The 14,146-nt window shown below is 35.3% G+C and overlaps 1 long non-coding RNA gene across 1 annotated transcript; it reads left to right on the plus strand.

Annotated features, from left to right (window-relative positions):
* Positions 1–3,608: 3,608 nt before the first annotated feature.
* On the plus strand, positions 3,609–8,664 carry LOC112661903 (uncharacterized). The gene is made up of 3 exons (XR_003138079.3): positions 3,609–3,747; positions 4,413–4,560; positions 7,508–8,664. It is a non-coding gene; the product is annotated as an uncharacterized LOC112661903 (long non-coding RNA).
* Positions 8,665–14,146: the final 5,482 nt, after the last annotated feature.

The raw sequence follows: 14,146 nt of genomic DNA on the forward strand, positions 1-14,146 counted from the left end.
TATATCCTTCTCTTTTTTTTCCTTTTGTTCTGTTTGGTTTATTAAAAAGAAAAATGCATAAACCATTCCATACATATTGTTTTACAACTTGATTTTTCTTTTTTTGCTTTCTCTTTTACAATTTTTTTTTTACCCTTTTTAAAAAAAGATTTTATTTATTATTTTGAGAGGGAGTGAGAGCATGAGCAGGGAGAGGAGAAGAGGGAGAGGGAGGGAGAGAATCTCAACCAGGCTCCCTGCTCCCCAGTGAGAGTGCACCCAGAATGTCCTTATCTTTACTCACTGTTAAAACCAGAATTGAACCTGTATACAGGTAGATGTTTAGCTGCTCATGCTATTCATCAAAATGCCTGCTTGGGGGAAAAAAAAAAAAAAAAAACTCATTCATGAGATATAATACTTGAGTTTTTCAGACCTCCACTGAGAGAAAATATCCAGCCGTCACAAAATTCAGGCAATGTAAATTAACAATTTCCCCAGCTCCTCTTGTTCAACAATAATAAGTACTCAAGGGAGTGTGTAAGTGTCCTTGGAAAATAAACAGGAGGTTGGTGACTTCTGCACAAAATCTCATGTGACTTAGACATGTCATTTAGTTAAAAATAGTATTCAGTAAAAAAATAAAATAAAATAAAATAAAAAATAGTATTCAGTAACTGGACTTAGGGATACATTTATTCTAAACTAATTTAAAGTACTTATTTAAATCTGGGGTATATATGATAGTCTATATAGGCATTCCAAAGGTCTAAACTGTCCTTTCTAATATAGCAAAAATTCTTTATAGAATTATTGAAACAATTAAATGAAATTGAAATCCTCCTTATGACCCTAAAAGCTTAATTGTTTATATATAATATGTTATAATATCTATATTATATTATATATTATAATTATTATGTATATAATACATTAATAATATATTATTATATATAATTTATATCTATATATAATATACTATGATATAATATATAATATATATCTATATATAATATACTATGATATAATATATAATATATATTATAATATAATATCAAAATATGTATATTTTTGAGAGAGGGAGAGCACAAATCAGGGTAAGGGCAGATGGAGAGGGAGAGAAAATCTCAAGCAGACTCCATGCTCAGCCTGGAGCCTTATGCAAGGCTGGATCTCATGACCTTGAGATCATGACCTGAGCTGAAATCAAGAGTTGAATGCTTAATCCATTCCTTCTCTATGATTCTATAAACAAAGAAGAAAGGAGGGGAGGGGAGAAAGAAGGAAAAAGGATTTAATATGCCATATTAAATAACATGCTCATTAGAAGTATCTTGCTCTATTAATTTTATGGCAGTTGAATTAAGTCACAATTACATGGGAACTTTTTCTCTATGTCATCCAAACAATAAATGATATTTGTATTGGTCATGTCCAAAGATAAACTGGTAAAATTATTCTTTTTTTCATTATTTCCCATGTAGCTAATTATGGGAAACTGAAACTAAACTAATCAGAGTTAAATAAAATATTTCCAGTTTCAAAACCTAGACTTTGAAACTCATTGTAAATATATAAATGCATATATATATATATATATATATTATATTGCTACTGAGCAATAAGAAATAGTTTGTAGAATAGATAGATTTTGAGGTTTAGAAAATTTTAGAGTAAGATACTATCATGGCCTACCTGAAGACAATATTTTGATGACTTTCTCAAAATTCTCTCAGTGGGAAAGAGAAAGATACTATATTGATAAATGTTTTCTACTGAAGACTTCCTGTCATTGTTGGATTGATAGAAATGCTATTTTACATGCAAAATAAGATACATTTGCTTATTTGAAAACACCTAAAAAAAGCCATTACTTTCTTAAAAATAGATATATTTAATCCATCCACTCTGCTTTAAACATTTGTAAACTCTTTAAAAACTTCAATTAAGAAACTAGAAAAGGATATTTAATACTAAGGGAAATATTGTCTTTAACATATCTTTAGTACTGTTTTCTATACTTTTGTAGGATAGTTGGGTTACTTCCAAGATGGACATTTTATTATCTTCTCAATTATGTAAAGAGTAATTTAAAAAATTATGAATATTTGGGTCAATGTTATTTTTATATATTTAACTTTTTAATTTTTTAAATTAGTTCCCACTTTATATTTTTAGATGTGATGTCTTACATCTAAAACCATTTTATAAAAAAACAAAAAACAAAAAACAAAATCATTTTATATGTATTAATTTGTGTCCTGTATCTGATAGAATTATATTTAGGAATTTCAAAGAATTAAAAAAAAAAAAAGAGGGATCCCTGGGTGGCGCAGCGGTTTGGCGCCTGCCTTTGGCCCAGGGCACGATCCTGGAGACCCGGGATCGAATCCCACATCGGGCTCCCGGTGCTTGGAGCCTGCTTCTCCCTCTGCCTATGTCTCTGCCTCTCTCTCTCTCTCTGTGACTATCATAAATAATAAATAAAAGAAAAAAAATTTAAAAAAAAAAAAAAAAAAAAAAAAAGAAATTTCAAGGAATTTATATTTATACCAAAATCACACAACTATTGGGAAAGGAAGAAAAGAAAAAACTTTTGAGATTATACCAACATTTTACCCAACAATGATGTAACAATAAAAAAGCATATGCAACCCAGGGCCATTAACATTACAGAATTTGGGCTTCTGACAAGGTAGTCTACATATAAAGAAAGTTACTCTTTGTCTGTCCTAACCTAGGAAGGATTGCAACCAACAGAGTCCCTCTCAGCTTTTCACCAGGTGCTTGAAACATAGAGGATTCCTCCTCTTAGGAAAGGTCAATAAACTTGAAATTCCCACCCCCTAAAAATGTTAACTAGAAATTACAAATTCTGGAGTTTCAGCAGTGAAATACCAGAAATCGACCACTGGCAATTCCTCTCTCACCTAACTAATGCTGTAGAAAGTTACAGTGTTGACAGTGAGAAGAAGCAGGCTTTTCATTAAATTTTGTTTCATTAAGTTTCAAAATTCCATGATGGATTTTTGTTCAGGTTGTTTCCCTTAAGAAGTACTAATATTAAAAAGTAATAAAACTCTCTCTTACACACACACACACACACACGGTCTTTAAAATATTTTCTTTTCCTTATGAAGGTTTTAGGATGCATTATCACTAATCAGTCTTTTCCTATTAAACTTGAATGGTCAACTGAAACAAACAGCTCTGAGACCAGTCTGATTAATTGTGGTGGCATGTACTAGGGATAATATTCATTGAGCCTTCTGAACCTTGCCAGCTCCAGCAAACTTCTCATCTGTTGTTTTATTTTTTCATTTGTTTTTTACTTTTTATTTATTTATTTTAGATGGATAGATAGCACGCAAGCAAGGTGAGGGACAGAGGGAGAAGGAGAGAGGGAGAGAATTTCAAGCAGATTTCCTGCTGAAAGTGAACCCTGATGATCACACAACCCTGAGATCACACAACCTGAGATCATGACCTGAGCCAAAATCAAGAGTTGGCTGCTTAACCAACTGAGCCACGCAGGCACCCCTTGTCTATTGCCTTTATGACACCAATAATAACTGCCCATGTCATATCACAAAATGCAAAACCCAGAGGAGGATAGTCAGACAAGGTCTCAACATGTATGGGCTCACCAGGAGCCATTTCAATGATGGCGGCATCATCATATTTCAAGATTTTGGGGCCATCTTCCATTAGTTTCTCCCCATAAAGGCAATAAATTTTCTTCTTCAGTTCAGCAAAGTTACAAGCAATGTGAGTTGTGTAATGTTTGCTGGTCTTTTTTTTTTCTTTTTTTTTGCTTTAAAGGAATTTTTATTAACCTTATACAGTTCAGAGATGCTTTTTAGAAAAAAATCAACTTTCTAAAAGAATATAACCCTCATAAGTGACTTCATCTTTTCATCATAAGTCTTTTATATAAAAAAATCAAAGTGCTACAATTTTTTATACTATGATACTTTCTAAATACACTCTTTAAAGAAGTCTGGTCTTTCCTTAAATGTAAAACAGATACAAAATAGACAGCACATTATAGTTTATATTTAGAAAAAAAGGCTGTAAGTGCAATCATATTTAGATTATAAATGTATATGTGTACCCACACGGGTGCATAGCCAGCATCAATTTGGCCTGGATGGTTCAGGAGAATCACTTCAGCCTTAAAGTCAGCTACTTTCCTTTGTGGGTCATGTCCCACATGATCAGCCACATGTCACAGTGAATATCTTTGACAGGCACATTCTTGACATTGAAGCATACATTTATCTCCAGGAAGAGCTTTACTCAACATTTCATGACACATTTGAACAGACTTTACCTGTAATACTGACTAGAGCAAAGGTGACCACCATGCCAGGTTTTTGGCCTTTTATTTATTTATTTATTTATTTTTGCTTTTTTTGCATGCCATGTTTTAGAACACCTGTCTCTATTCAGCTCCCAAGCACGGGACCAATATCACCAATCTTGCACAGTTTGGTGGCAGGGTGCAATACAGAGCTTCAACCAACATGGTTCCACTGGCATTTCCATCCTTACAGGTGATTTTCCATTCCTTGAACCAAGGTATGTTGGCACTTGACTCCAGCATCTTGTCACCCTTTCAATCAGAAACTGGTAAAATCATTACTATGTTGGGAGTATACCCAATTTTTAAAATGTTGGTGCTACCTTCCATAACAATTTCCCCCTGTCTCTTCTGCTTGGACCTTCTTGGAGCTACCTGCTTCAAATTCACCAGCACCAGCAGCGACACACCGCAATCCACCTGAAATGTGCCTGTAAACCTGTTCCTGATAAAGTCTCTGTGTCTTCAGGTATCAGTGAAGGTCATATAATACTGGCCTCAAATTTCCACAAAGAGATGTCAATGATGATACAGTACTCATGTTCATCTTTCAGCTTATCCAAAACTCAGACATCCTTGAAGGAGCCTTTCCATCGCAGCAGCCTCCTTCTCAGATTCTTCCAATGATTCTGGGTTAATTTACCACATTTATAGATCAGATGGCCAGTAATGGCAAACTTGCCTGAACCAATGGGTCCAGTGTTGATGATGTTGGTATGAATCTTTTCCTTTCCCATTTAGGTTTAGATTTAGTGGTGGTTTTCACAACCCTGTGTTCTGGTAGCAAAACCATTGTGACAAAGATGGAAAGCAAATCATTACAATCTTTCTGGATTCCACCAATGGCCTTCAAATAATGTAATGACATGTAAACACATGATCTTATACATAAATATAAAGTTAGCTTTATCTTGTCTGTGGTTGTTCCATCTTACCTCCACAAAAGTCTGGAACCATGGCACTAAACTTGATCAAGAGAGGAATTAAGTATATTAAATAGTAGTGGGACTAATTGCTTGTTATTTAGAGTTCACCAAATCTCCCTGAGTGGAACCCTGTACTAGCTTACCTCATTGTTATTAAATATATAGATGATGATGATGACGGTGAGGATGAATTAGTTTACATAGCCTGATTTTAGCTGCAAACTTGCACCTAGAATCTTTGAGCCCAAAGTGTCTCACACATATTTTGATGGTACCTTTGCATATTCTGCTTTGTCTTTATGCAGTTGTTTGTAAGTATTTAGAGTATTCAATCCTGTGTAATAGCTGTAGGGGGCATTGTTTTTTTTTTTTTTTAATTTTATTTATTTATTCATGAGAGACAGAGAGAGAGCGAGAGAGGCAGAGACACAGGCAGAGGGAGAAGCAGGCTCCTTCCGGGAGCCTGATGTGGGACTCGATCCTGGATCTTGGATTCCAGGATCATGCCCCCTCAGCAGGTTTAGAAGGCAGGCCCTAAACCTGCTGAGCCACTCAGGGATACCTGTAGGGGGCATTGTAAGGAGAATAAATGAAATTATCCTCTGATGCAGGTTTGCCTCCCAGGCCACACCTGGTTTGAGGTCATACACACTGATAAGACAATATATTAATGGAATTTCTAGATCTAAAGTTGGAAAAATAACTAAATTATTTTTTTTAAGTTTTAAAGAGAAAAAAATCGATCAAGAATTCTTTTGGATTCCTTGGACTATTTTAGTGAAAATATAAGAAAACGAAGAAACAGAAATTCAAGGCTGCCAGAAATCCTTTTTAAAATGTAGAGACATGCTTCTGAAAGGGAGTCGGGAGGACAGACCTCCTTTTGATATTAAGTGGAATTCTTCTGAAGCTGCAAAAAATATTAAGAATGCTTGTACATTTAGATTCATTTTATGATGGTATCAAAGTATCCCCTAATTTTACATCTTTGACCAAGCATTATTCATTCTTTGATAAAAAGGACTCCATGTGTTTGGATTCCTTTTGACCCTACTCTTAGGAGGGCAGGATAATTTGTGGAAAATATTAGAAATGATTTTGAGCAGAGAAAACAAGATTAAAACACTGAATAAGTTTGAAACAAGTAAGCTGGTGGAAGCATTTTTATGGTTCATTTAAAATGAAACAAAATATAGTTCATTTAAAATGAAAAAAATAGGAGATAGATGAAGTAGCTATAAAAATTTTAACAGATTAGAGTAAATATTAGGTAATCTGGCTGGTCCATCAACACCTTAGACTAAAAAAGGACAGGAGCAGATTCATTCAGACTTTCCTAGCCTAAATAATTTTTAAAATTTGTGATGATAACAAAAATATGGAAACTGTTCTCCCTTCAGAACAAGTACTGATTAGAATGTGTGAAGTAAAAGAGAGAATTATGATTCTGTGTGATGGATTGGTAAAGGTCCCTTGACATAGGAATGGGAGAGATTTGGGAACATTTATATTGATATGAGTTAAATGCCTGAGAGTGGTAAGGAAACTATTGAATACTAGTGCATGCTATGCTCTTATACCCAAATTGGCTAATGAAATTAATTGCTAATAAAAATTTAAGGGGTGACATGCTTCTGTCAGGCAATATGGTAATACAATTTTGGATGGCTTAAATGCAAAGATGACTCAAAGTAAAAATTAATGAAGGGAAGTATTGTATTCCTAATGCATTAGCCCTATCAGAAAGTACTAAGGGAATAGATGTAATGTCTGAATGTGGGTTTTTTTTCCATACTTACCATTAAGAAAAAGGAATCCATGCCAATCTGCTCTCCACCTGTTTAAATTCATCGTGCTAGATAGAAATCTTTAGAATTACCTAAAACCACTCAGGTGATTAATTTAAAACAATGTAGGATATTTGATGTAATCAAGGGATTTTTGCTTTAAGGATATTTCAGTTTCACCTGAATTAGTACCATAAATGTCTTATTTAATATTTTTGCATTATCTGTGAGGAAGGCTAATAAATCCTGGAGTTTACTTGTAGGATATAAAGAATTAGACAAAGTGTTGCCTTAGTAATATGCTGTATTCAGTATGGTTTGAACAATACAAACATGCATTATGCTAAAGGAGATCAGTGTTTTGTGAACAATTTGCTTTATTTCAAAAGGAAGCAAAACTAATTTGTATTCTGCAGAATGGAGCCCAACAAACTTACTGTATTCTCACACAGATATAGATCCTGCTGATTATTGACAAAATCTACTATGAAGAGACTTAGATCTGATTAAATGAAAAAAAAAGACTGTTATTCATCATAGTGATGATACAATGTTGACAACTCAATCTGAAGGTCAAGTGGACTGAACTAAAATGCTGATAAATCAATATGGCCACCAGAGGGTCATGGATTAACCCAGCTGAACTACAGAGTCAAGCACAAATGATAAGATTCTTAAAAATTATCTGCACTGGAGACACTAGAGATATACCTCAAAGAACCAGAAATAAGTGTTTTTTGTTTTTTTTTTTCTCGGCCATCTCCAAAATGAAAATAAGAGGCATGAAGATTGATTGAGTTGTTAGTCTCTGAAGAAATCACATAGCACAAGTAAAAAATTTACTAGTTCCTTTTCATCAAAGTATCAGGGAAAAAGATGAATTTTAATGATGTTATGTACAACAGAAGACACTCTTAGAGTTTCAAAGAACTCAGTCTAATGTCTTACCAGTCAATTCCTTGGGGTGGTACAAGCCCAATGCTCAAATGTTATAAGTGTCAGCCACTTGCACTTTTGCTGTCTAGAGTTTTGCAAAAGCTCATATCTGTTACCCAGCAATAATAACTGCTGGGATTTTGGAGTAGAAATTTGCCAGAAGCTGTTGCCATATAAATTCCCTTTGAAAGACAATTTTAGGTATGTTACTGGGCTTCAAATTAAACTGTTTCTGTTATGGAAGGACATAAAATTATTTTGAGATACAGAATACCTTTCATGTCATGGATTATGTCAAAACACCTTTCCAATAGAGAGGGAAACACACAGAGGAGTTGGGAATGATATATTAAAAATATGCTACAGCAGTACCTATCCCATACATGAACAGGTGGCACCCATACCTGTGGGTTCCCTATTCAGTCCACCTGCAGAATTACCTAACTGTACAGTTGAATAGATATGTCCCTAAGGTCACCTAATAGATGATGCTAAATAAGTAATAATGTTCACAGATGTTAATTCCCAGGATCCTCAATCAGAAATGCAGCTGTACTATATCTGGACAATGGCTGAAATTTGCAAGAAGACTTAAAAAATAAACAGACTAAGTTATCAGAACTAGGAGCAGTCTTCCTTGTGGTGTTTGAGGATCTAGATTAAAATAATAAAACAGTAGTTTACCAATTCTTAAGCAGTAGCCAATGATTTGTCAGTGTGGTTCACAATATGCCTTAAATTATTAGAAAATGAAAGGAGTCTCAGTTTGTGGCACTCTTGTCATGAGAAATATTACAGTTTTGAAGATGAAAAACAAAGATGCATATAATGGATATAAATAATGGATATGAAAATAATGAATACAAAGATGTATATAATGATGTGCGTGTGCATGTGCAACATATGGACACACACAGACACATACACTTCAGAAAGGAATTGTATCTAAAAATCGGATTTTTTTTTCACTCTTAATCACTAAACTCACTGACAACAGTATGTTTGGTAGATAAGACAAAATTGAGACAGTCTAAAAGAAACTTGAGTGATTCTGGCTCAAGTCTAGAAGTCATGGAATAAACTAAACTTGTCTAATGAGGAGAGATACACTGAGGGAAAAGACTCATGAGCTTCTATTGTCATTTAGAATGCATGATATTTTTGGAGGAAGACAAAGGATAACAAGTGCCTGTGTATAGAGGATATGCTTTTAGAGAAAAACAGATTAAAAAACTCAACAGGCTGCTAGACAGCATTCTAGGAGACTTGATTGGAAAATAGCATGCACACTGACCCAAGAGAGGCTGTCTATGTATGCTCATCTAGATGGAAGGGGCAGTAGTTTGTGGAAAATGGTCTTTGACCTTGGCAGAAGAAAGCACAAGGAATGAACTTATGTGAAACTTTTGGCCCCAGTAGGCTGTGAAAATACATTTATAGACAGTATATCTTGCATATTTTTTTAACTTTGAAAGCATCATGAATATTTTTAAGAAGCAAATTTACCCACTATGCAATTAATTAAAACTGACACCTTTTAAACATGTCTAAGATTCTTTCTACAGGTCATAAGATGGGAATTATTTAAGGAAAAGTTCTATTGGGAAACTATGAGTGTGTAAACTGCAGTATGAGACAAGAAACATGAAACTTGGAATTGGGAATTAACTGACATCTGGCCCTTTGAATGACTTAACAACATCTATAATACTGGCATTGAGGACAAAATTTATTAGATTGAATTGGTAGCTTGATAACATGCTCTTTCAAAGGAAGATGATTCACTAGTGAAAATGTAGATTTATCCAGTAATTACTACATCAAATCCTTATATTTATCCTTTTCCTGTATTTCAAATTTCACCACTGAAAAGAAGTAAAAGGGTTATAAGCTTGTGAAAGACACACAACTTTGAATTGGTATATTTAGTAAATTAAAATGCCGCCTTAAGAAGCATTACATAGGGGATCCTGGGGTGGCTCAGTGGTTTAGTGCCTTGCCCTTCGGCTCAGTGCCTGATCCTGGAGACCCGGGATCGAGTCCCACATCAGGCTCCCTGCATGGAGCCTGCTTCTCCCTCTGCCTGTGTCTCTGCCTCTTTCTCTCTCTCTCTCTGTGTGTGTCTCTCATAAATTAATAAATAAAATCTCTAAAAAAAAAGAAGCATTGCATAGATCTTATTGGATGCTGTGAATGATTAGTTGTTTTGATGCTTATCCTTCTACTTTTTGCATATTTTATTTATTTTTATGGGGAGGGATGGAAGGAGGGCAAGAGGGAGGGGGGAGAGAGAATCCTAAGCAGACTGTGCTAAGCACAGAGCCAGATATGGGTCTCCTTCTCATGACCCAGAGATCACGACCTGAGCTGAAACTAAGAGCTGGTCACTTAACCAACTGAGCCACCAACTGCCCGTATTTTTAAAGACAAAATGAGAAGAGATGATGTTGAGATATATAAAAGTAAGAAAGCTAGACAAAGGGACAGGGGTTTGACTACCTAAGAATGGAATTTACCCACAGCTTTATGATGGTTGTTTTATAATTATTACCAGAGATACATGGAAACATGATATTCATCTATGGCCAAAGAGTGATGGAGATGTCTTACTGGTGATGTAAAATAGACTGATCAATATTCAAAACTCCTCTGTGAGCATTATCTCAATGTTTGTCTACATATATCACTAAAAATATGTAGACAAATGTGTTACATCTGATTTATAGGATTAAATAGCCTAGTTTCAGCTACATTAAAAAGAAAAAAGAAATAAGGGAGTAAAAAGATTCTCATTAAACATGTGACATGGATCCTTTGAAACCAAGTGATCCAGAGCATATCTTGTTGGTTCATCATCCAAAGACAAAGCATGTTGACTGCAACTGAGACCAGACTCTGGAAGCTTTAGCTAGAAGTCTTGTGTCTCCCTAATGTTTGCATGTGCTTCTTCTGCTGTCTCCTGCTGCAGCATATCCTTTATCTTTCTTTTTAAAAGATTGATTTGTTTATTTGACAGAGAGAGAGAGTGTAAGTGAGAGGGGGCAGACGGAGAAGGAGAGAGAGAATCTCAAGTAGACTCTCTGAGCCTGGAGACCAATGCAAGGCTTGATCTCAGGACCCTGAGATCATGACCTGAGCCCAAATCATGAGTTGGGTGCTAAGCTTACTATGCCACCCAGGTGCCCCACATATCCTTTATTTTTATTAAAGTTATATCTGAGTGTTCCCCTGGAATCTTGTGAGTTATTTCAAATACTTTTTCTATGTAAACTTACTCTTGTGTTTCAGAAATATTTTCAAGCTTTTCGATGTGTAATCCAAATAATTAATATTAGCACTTAGAAAGAAAGTCATAAGACATTATCAACATTCTTGATTTTACAGTATAAGAACAGGATTTGAGCAGTGATGGATCAAGGGAGAAGTAATCTTGGAACCCCTCTGCTCTGGATCCAGGCAATGAGAGGGGACTTTCTGCAGAGAAGTTAAAAAAAAAAAAAAAAAAAAAAAAAAAAAAACTTATGGAAAGTTATTATTCTTTTCATGTTCAGTTTTCACTATTAATTTTAAACAAGGTCTGTGATAAATTACTCTTTCCTGCTGGAGTGGCTCCATCTTCCACATGATAAGCCCTGATTCTATCCCTGCCTATGGTATTAATTTAATTAATCATGCCACCTTAAGATAAGTCATTTTTCTTCCCTGGGACCTCAGTTTCCTTATATATGATATAGGTGAGTTGCAGCAGAAAGGTATCAGAACCTCTTCATACCCAACATTCTTTTTTTTTTTTTTAAGATTTTATTTATGTATTCATAGAGACACAGAGAGAGAGAGAGAGAGAGAGAGAGAGAGAGGCAGAGATACAGGCAGAGGGATAAGCAGGCTCCATGCAGAGAGCCTGACGTGGGACTAGATCCAGGGTCTCCAGGATCACGCCCTGGGCTGCAGGTGGTGCTAAACCGCTGCGCCACCGGGGCTGCCCCATACCCAACATTCTAAAGTATTTTGTGTTTCAAAACTCATGCGTGTTTAATCCATAGAGGATGCAACAGAACATTGGAATAATTTTTATTCATTCTTGCATATAACTGTTTTCACACTAAGTAGCCTAGTACACTAAAGTCTATACTTTCTAGAGGTTGCAATTTTAAAATCATATATGATATACAAATGGCTAACAGGTCATGAAAAAAATGGTCAACATCACTCATCATCAGGGAAATACAAATCAAAACCACATTGAGATACCACCTCATACTTGTTAGAATGGCTAAAATTAACAACTCAGGAGACAACAGATGTTGGCACAGATGCAGAGAAAGGGGAATGCAAAATGGTGCAGCCATTCTGGAAAACAGTATGGAGGTTCCTCAAAAAGTTAAAAATAGAACTACCCTATATCCCAGCAACTATACTACTAGGAATTTATCCAAAGAATACAAAAATACTGATTCAAAGGGGCACATGTTCCCCATTGTTTGTAGCAGAACTCTCTACAACAGCCAAAACATGAAAAGGGCTCAAATGTCCATCAACTCATGGACGTATAAAGATGTGGGTGGTGATGGTGGTGGTGGTGGTGTGTGTGTGTGTGTGAAATGGAATATTATTCAGCCATCAAAAAGAACGAAATCTTGCCATTTGCAACCACATGGATGGAGCTAGCAAGAGCTTTATGCTAAGCAAAAAAAGTCAGAGAAAGGCAAATACCATGTATTTCACTCATATGTCAAATTTAATAAACAAAACAGATGAACATAGGTGAAAGGAAGGAAAAATAAAATAAGATAAAGACGCAGAGGGAGGCAAACCATGACAAATTCTTAACTTTAGGAAAGGAACAGAGGGTTGCTGGAGGGAGAAGAAGGGATAATTGGGTGATGGGCATTAAGGAGGGCACTTGTGATGAGCAGTGGGTATCATATGAAAGTGATGAATCACTAAATTTTTCTCCTGAAACAAAAACTATACTATATGTTAACTAACTTGAATTTAAATAAAAACTTGGAAGAAAAAAATAAATAAAATCATATTTGAAAAAATTAAGCAAGTTATGCTAGGTCAGAACTATGTCTTCATTTACTTTTTTTTTTAAATATGTATATTTCTTTTCTTTTTTTTATTTTTTATATATTTATGATAGGCACACAGTGAGAGAGAGAGAGGGGCAGAGACACAGGCAGAGGGAGAAGCAGGCTCCATGCACCAGGAGCCCGACGTGGGATTCGATTCCGGATCTCCAGGATCACGCCCTGGGCCAAAGGCAGGCGCTAAACCACTGCGCCACCCAGGGATCCCTGTCTTCATTTACTTTAGCGATTAGGTTTTATGCTGAGTGATGAGAGATACAATATGAATAATGGACAGCTTCTGCTATATTTGTCCATATGGTTGAAAGAGAGAAATCAACCCTCACTATTCATTTATCATAAAAGTGAAAAGTAAGAGACACAGAAAATGTCAAGGTAATATGTAATGCTGCTGTATTAGAATTCTCCAAAAAAAAAAAAAAAAAAAAATCCCAACAACCCAGAAACAATGGGAGATATATATCTCTCTATCGCTAATCCTCTATCAGAGAGAGAGAAAGAGATTGGTTTATTATAAAGAATTGGATCACACAATTATGGAGGCTGATGATTCCAGAGATCTGCAGGAAGCTGGTGATCCAGAAGTACTGGCGATGTCTGAAAGCCTGATTACCAGGACAGCACGCTGTGCTTCCAGTCCTTAGGCGCAAGCTCAAGCCACAGGAAAAAGCAATGTTTCACTTTGAGTCTGAAGCCAGCAAAAGCAATCTCCTAGAATAAGAAACACATTAAATAATCCTGTTGTTGACTGAAAATGAGTCCAAATATCAAACTGAAGTTATTCTTCATTGCTTTGTCACAGGAGCTGCTGTAACTAATATACTTCATTCTTTGAAGCTGCATTTAATAAATTATGGCTTTTTTTCCCCTGATTATAACCATAGTAACAGAAAAATTACATGAGTCATCAAATTCAGTTTTAATAATATTAAAAGACAATGATAATTCTGTTAGAGACATAGAAAAAAACAGTTATTTTGTTTTTTTTTTTAAGTCAGTGTATTAATAGCAAACACTGCTATTTGATTATTTCCCACATATGTCTGCACACTTAGCGTTTGG

Source organism: Canis lupus, chromosome 31, assembly GCF_003254725.2.
Source record: "Canis lupus dingo isolate Sandy chromosome 31, ASM325472v2, whole genome shotgun sequence".
Taxonomy (NCBI): Eukaryota; Metazoa; Chordata; class Mammalia; order Carnivora; family Canidae; genus Canis; species Canis lupus.